Here is a 7,663-nt window from a genome sequence, read left to right on the forward strand (position 1 = left end):
TTAAGGAGCCAACGATCCTCCCCATCCATTAAAAAGAGAATTTTTAGAGTGTGATTCTAAAATATAATAAATCTAGAAATATAAGATGTCTTAGCACAAGCCTTATTACCATGTTCATAGGGAACCAATAAACTGACATTACCACTCTGAACACCAAATCAGGGTAATGGATTATGATTTCTAATTGTAAGACAAGGGGTCTCATCATGAGCCAACTTGTTCAGTTTAATTGTTACCAGCAAATGGCATTTTCATTATTTGGCCACCAAACTAGGACAATGACTTTTTAGCATATCAACAAAAAAAAATCACCTCTAATTATTGCACTATTAAATGGATGGGACACTAGATTGTTGTTGATTAAAGGTAACCCTGTCGAGGCTATGACCACCTGCTGGCAACAGTGGCTCTACCTATGATGAATGAGTACATTTTAAAGCTAAGTCGTAAAAGTCCCCTTACTTTATTTTTTATAAACCGATTAATGACTGATACAAGTAAATAGGTGTTTTTCATTCACAAAAGGTTTTTAAAAGAGATTGCAAGTTAATCAGTTTTATAGTCAGAGTTATTTTATTTATCTAGATGTTTCCAAAAGAAGTTTGCACTTCTTAGATTATTTTTATCACCAATTGTTGTACTATTCAACAACCTCCATTTTAATGTATTATAAATTTTCTATGAAATTTATTATATTAAAATAGGGACCCTTCATCTTAAAAAATATTATAATTAAAGTTTAATACTTAGGTTTTTTAATTAAAACCCAAATATTAAATTTTGATTATCCAAAAGCAAAACCGAATTAAATAGCCCTCAAGACACAAACTATACTTAGGCTTCAAAAACCTTAAGTATTTAAAAATATGGGTTATCTAAACAAAATAAATCAGAGTTTTGTTCCCCTAAAGTTAAAATCTTAACAAACTCTGTCTCATCCTGCTTCCTCGCATCGCATCCATACCCCACATCGTAAGTTTGATAAGGCTCAAGACCACTCTGTTAACTCCATTGTGATTGTGATATAAACCGAACCCACAGGGATTATCCAATACAAACCATTAAACCCCACGTCCGTAACTATCGCAAGATCTAAAGGCTTAAGGCCAAAACCCGCTACACACTGCCGATTACGATTGCGATATAAGTTCTGGACCCGACAGGAAAATCCAATACAATTCATAAAACCTCACATCCATGACTACCACAGGTTCTAAAATAAATATTTAGTCCATACCCCACTGCCGATTACGATATGCGATTAATCCCGAACCCATGGGGGTTATCAACTTCACTTCATTAAAATCCTGTGTTCGTGCAATCGCAACAACAATTTCCTTATGCGGATTGCAATATGCGATAAGGCCCGGACCCAACGAGATTATTCACTGCGATTTATATTAATATCATGTTCGGGGCCTATATCGCAATCGCAAAGTTCTAAAAAGTCATGCCTCATCCCAACGCCGATTACGATATGACGTCAACAGTAACGTCAGATCCACGTCATCTGCCACATCACCTCCACATCACTTGTCAGTCACCACATCAATTTCCATGTCACCATTCCACGTCATAGTGACATCACTATGATGACATCCTAGATGTCACCCCGGGACCCCACAATCGAAAATTTCATAGGGACACAACTTATAATAAATCCTTCAACCCTATCGATTTGCGGTATGTGATATAATCGGACTCGATGGGATTATAAAATCCATTTCATTAAAATCCCGCGTCCAGAGCTATTGGAGTATCCAGGAGTCTAAAGGTTCTGCCCGCTACACACTTCCAATTGTGATTTTATTTGAGAAGGACCCCTTTTGAATTTTATATGAAATACTCCTGGTTTAAACATTTTTTGATTGTTCTAAAAAAATTTCCCCTGATTCTATACCGATTGCGATTGTTCTGAAGTCCTGCCCCTAAACTATGATTTTCGATAAGCTGTAAAGCTCCACCTTCTCACTCAACATTCCTCTCCATGATGTCTGTGTCAGATTTATTACGCTCTACATTTTCCTAATTTCCTACAAAAGTGATTTGTTTCAAATAAAACTCACTTATCAGTCTCATTTATTTCCACCTTATCGATTCTTGTTTGTCATGTTCAGGTTCATGACAGAGAAAGACAGTTGTGTTGATCAGTGGCAGATCAGTTCAAACAGACAGACAAACATCTAAATAATATGATGGAACAAATGAAGCTAATGATGAGAACAAACAATTTTTAGAAACTTCTACCAAAATATTATTTTCCTTTAAGCATTTTTGAACGGATCTATTTAATGCCCTCAATGCAATAGATTAGAGTTGTTTTCTGTTATTTAAGTTTAGCTGTTGTAGGAAATAAAGGTCCTAAATTTTATGAAGAAAGGCTTAGGAAAGCTTGCACTATTGTACTTTCTTACTTTTCTCAATAGAATGACTGGAACATTGTTTTTTGAATTTCCATAAAGAATTTTGAGAAGTTGCAGTACTATACTCCCAGAATCATCTTTGTGAGAAGGACTAAACTATTGTTATTTCTTTTTTGAGCTGAGCAAAGTGCATATAGTATTTCTATCATTGTACCTCTATTTTGTTCATAATTAAATAGTAAATTTATCTTTTCAGATTGCTTATTACTTGATATTTATAGAACAATGTTACATGTATTCACTACTGATCATGCTGCCATTGATATTTTTATACATGTTAAGCAATTTGCTATGATATTCTAAATACGATATGAGTTTACACATTACTTTGATTAACTACTTAATCAAAATAATCATCTTGAAATAAGTTTCATTTCCATTAGTGTTTAAGCAATGTATATTTTCATTTACTAAGGAAAATCATTATAGATCACATCTAGATAAATGTTAAACAATCCCGCGTTATAGAATAGATTAATGCAATTATTTTTCCATTTGATTCATTGTTGCAAATCCATCTATTTCACTCCACTATAAGAATCACACATTCATTCAATCATCTTTCATTGGGAAACTAGTCCCATTATCCCCAGTCGGAGCCACTACTTAAACGGAAAAGGAGTTGTCTTAAGGTTTGGATTGAATGGTTTTTCCCCTGTGTTGAAGGAATGATTTTCGAGGCCTCAACAAAATGAAAAATTGACTTGGAGGGGGATTGGAAGTAAATTCTATTCTCATTGGTTGGAAGGAGTGGTCTTTCTACTTTTTGAATTTCCTGACAGCCTAATCCTAATGGATAAGTACTTTAGGTTGTTTGTGTCTCTCAAAACAAAATTTTTATAGTAAATGATAATAGTACATGAAATATTTATTTGCAAGTAGTGGCTTAATATAAAAAAAAGAAATTGATGTAAGAGAGAAGAGTATTTAATTCTTGTTTCAGAATATGCATTTTCTATAGTTCTTATAAATATGGAGGTTTATGCCATTTTATATAAGGTCTCATGATAAAAAAAGGGAAATGTTTGTCTTGTAGAAAACATTGTGTGATTGTGACTAATATAGATGGAAGTGAGTTATATATTGTTGAGTCACTGCTACTATAACATAATGATTTAGTATTGGAATTAGTTAGTTCCATTTCAACAAACAGAAGTTCTTTAATGGAACAATGAGGTTTTCCAAAATAATTTATGCTTAAACACTAGAGGAGGGAAATGGCAGGCCCTGAAAGGAGATCAGGTCCCACCTACCAGGTGTAGTGTTAGTAATAACTCTAATAAGTAATGAATATAATCTGAAAATTATGTGAAGGGATTTATGATGATGATGATGATGATGAACGTCCACTGAGACCAAATTGGTCTATCAGACCTATAATTTTCTTAGTTTTTAATTATCTGGCTCCTCGTCTTTCTTGGCAAGATTGGTGAGCTGTAACTTTCTTTTTTTTCTCTACAGTCTTCCAACTTCCTTTATCTTGCATCTCCTTCATCTCTTCTGGTTCTTGGGACATTGGTGTCTTAGCTTCGCGATCCATTTGTTCGTCCTTTTGAAGGTAGTCGGAGAAGAAATTTGGTCTAGGAGATCTGCTTTGCTGTTAAATGAAGATTTATTTTGTGCGGTATTCGAATCCTCATCACTGTTGATGCTTGAGGGGTTGTCGAGTTCACTTTTTTTTTTGTTGACCGGGGCTTTCTCCCTGCTTGTCTTGAGAGTTGTTTCTTTCTTGCCCGATTTCTTGTGATTCAGAGTTTGCTCTAGAGTATTCTTCTTTGATGACACTGTAGTGTTCTTTTTGTGCTCCTTCCCACCATGTAGATCTGTGGTGGTTTTTTCTAGCAAAATTTTTCTCGGAGGCTTTTGGGCAATTTTTGGCTAGATGGCCTGTCTCAAAGCAAGATTGACATCTGAAGAGGACACTTTCATAATCGAGTTTCTGGTTCCACACATAGTCTTTACTTGTTAGGTTTATTTCAGCTGGGAATCTGGCGCTGAAGTCCATTTCCACACAGATGCGTGCATAGGTGGTTTTGGCATATTCCTTTGTTTCTGGGCACCTGCAGTAAAATTCCCCAATTGCATTTCCAATGGCTTTTAGCGAGGAGAGGTTCTAGAGATGCAAGGGTAGACTTGGCAATCTCACCCAAACTGGTGCTGAGGTTATGACTGCTGTTGACGGATCGAATGATGGATTCCATGGCTTCATGAATAAGCCTTGTTTTTCCCAAAACCAAGGGCCGGAATCTAGAATACATTGTCTGCTTTCAGCATTTTCAAAATCTACTATAAAGAAACCCCTAGCACAGGGGTAGATATTAATTTCATCAGAAATGACAGGCTTCCATACCTCCGAGATCCAATTGTGGAGAGCCGTCAGCCGCGGCCAAAAACCATTGAACCGACAGATTAGGGCACTTTCGGAAAACTTCAAAGCCTCATCGAGTGAGGCCTAGACCACCTGGACGGTGGGAGCTGGGGCTTCACTGACGATATGGGCAGGAGCTTGCCCTCCAGAAGCGGACGGAAATGAGCCAGTAGCTATTTTCGCGAAGCTGGGAGCCATATTCTCCTTGCCCGTAGAACTTAGCCACAGAAAAAAAAAATAAAAAAATAAATAAATAAATAAATAAATAAAAACAAAAATAAAAATAAAAATAAATAAATAAATAAATTAAAATTAAAATTAAAATAAAATAAAAAAAAAAAAAAAAAAAAAAAAAAAATAATAAAAATAAAAAAAAAAAAAATGCAGAAGATAAAGATTAGATCTAGATCTAGCCGCAGAAGATTAGATCTAGAACCTAGCTGCAATTAGATTTAGATCTAGATCTAGCCGCACAAGATTAGATCTAAAACCCAGCGAAACCCTTAGCCTATTTTGATTGTATAGCCCATAGACAGATCTATGGATCTCAACCAATGCTTGTTTCCAGTCCTGCTGAAGAGGTTACCGTGGCAGAGAAAATAGTCGATCAAAACCCAGCCGCGGCAAATCAGCCGCAGAAGAACCGCAGATCAGCGACAGAAGAGCCGCAGAACAAAACGTGGGAGCCGTAATTCTAAATCAAAGCCATTTCCGCAGATCCTCAAAAGCAAACTCTACAGAAAAAACCTCTCGACATCACCAAAGTGGATGCGCAGATCTGAAATGGTTGAAGAGGCCAGTTGACTTGCACAGCAAAAAGCCATAGAAAGACTCCCTTCGGGATCTAAGAAAAACTCGAACAAAGATACAAAAGCGAACAGAGTATAAGTGATCCTCAACAGAAGGTGAACCGCAGAACCACCGAGAGATTGATAAAATCACCAAAGGAACAAAGATACAAAGGTGAACCGATTATAAGTCATCCTCAACAGAAGGCGAACCCCAGAACCACCGAGAGATTGATAAAATAACTGAGGCAACACATAGAGAGCACTTATCCTTAACAAAAGGAGAACTGTTTATAAGCGAGTCGCAGATCCATCGACCAAGAGACTGAAGTCGATGTTTCAGGTTTCGCCAAGAAGCACAATGCATATGTGTAAAATAAAATTCATGGAGTGCCCTCAACCCTCTTGTGCCACCGAGATTTCACCACAGACAGGGTTAATGCAGGTCCAATCAGAGTTCACTCAAAGACTGCAGAGTTCACCTGAAGACCGCAAGATAGAGGTCTTCTCTCGGATTGAATTCCTTGACAACCTTGACTAAATAGATAACTGAAATTTCCTTCTAGAAGCTATGTGAATTCTACAGACGTTGTTTTTTGTGACTGATATGAAATAAGAATTTTACTTTTGTAAGAGTGTCGTTATATAGGTAGACAATAAGGGATGGAAAAGTATGAAATATTTTATTGAAAAATTTGTTGACTGCTAATAATTATAGTGGGTGGATAAATTTGGTTGCATGCTCTTAATTCTTTCTTGTGTGTATCAAATAAAGAATTTGGTTCGTTGCACTGTAAAGTATTTTATAAGTCTATAGGACATTCGAATAGAAAGAAAAGTGGTTGTACCTCATAGGAAGCTATAAGAAAACCTGATACTTGTACTCTTGAATAATATTACTAAACTGTAATTGATGAAAGGTTAGATAAACATAAAGTAATTATGAGAGAGTCTAACGAGGAGTATTGGAAGTATTTGAAGCTAGAAATATTATGATAACAATTTACAAACATGTTAGTTTCGAACCCAGTATTTGGAGAACATGAATGGCACAATCCTTGTTTTGAAGAATATAGGCAATTGAATCTAGTGGGTCGAGACGGGTCCTAGAAAGAACTAGGTCCTATCAGCATTAGACTGACTGAATAATTTAATAGAACCATGAAGTAAATAAATAATAAATTTGTAACAACCGAGGTTAAAATTCCATGTATTAATGTTAATAAAGGAAAAATAAGACCTAGTTCATGGGACATGTATTCCAAGTTGAATGTTGGACAAAACATCCTAGTGGATATCACTTTCAGTTTATTATGGCTAAGGAAATTGGCAAAGGAAAAGAGGCATTAATTGACATTTTATTTATGGAAATAAAGGAAATTAGGAGAAAAGGGAGATGAAAGGTCACAAATTTTGTCACATACCTCCTTGACACAATACTAACAACCACCTACTATCCTCCAATCACTAAATTTATCTTTGATTAAATTTATATTCAGTATTTTCCACATGCATAAGTATTCAATCATCTTGTAAAAAGGGATAACACCTATAATTATACTCATATGCTTAAATATTCGACAACATAAAGAGTAAGGAACCAACATACAGAGCATCCTACGTAATTGAATCAAACCAAGTCAACTAGAAGAATGTCACTTGGAAAATCAAGCACCGCCAACCAACCTAGAACTGACTTCCTCCAATTCACCCCCAATCTGAGAGTTCTTTACATGGATCATCTGCCTCTTGTTGATCTCTTTAATGGCTATTTAATACCCTCTTTCATGATATGGTTTCCTTTAGCGACGTCCCTCTTTTATGGATCTTTTTATCAATTCTCCTGGGCTTTTCCCAGAAAAGTTCACCTTTCTCTCCTACGAGGCTTTTCCCATAAAATCTTGCATTTCTCTCCTACAAGGCTTTTATGTCTTTTCCCATAAAATCTTTCCTTTCTCTCCTACAAGGATTTTATTTATTTTTCTTAAAATTAGCATCTTTCTCCAGTGAAGTAACGTAATGGATATTTATCTTCCATTCCATTAAGCTTATCTAAAATTTTATATAGAAGTCTTATCATGAAA

Source organism: Pinus tabuliformis, chromosome 9 (genome assembly GCF_031772625.1).
Source record: "Pinus tabuliformis cultivar Carrire ecotype Pingquan chromosome 9, CPIR1, whole genome shotgun sequence".
Classification (NCBI taxonomy): domain Eukaryota; kingdom Viridiplantae; phylum Streptophyta; class Pinopsida; order Pinales; family Pinaceae; genus Pinus; species Pinus tabuliformis.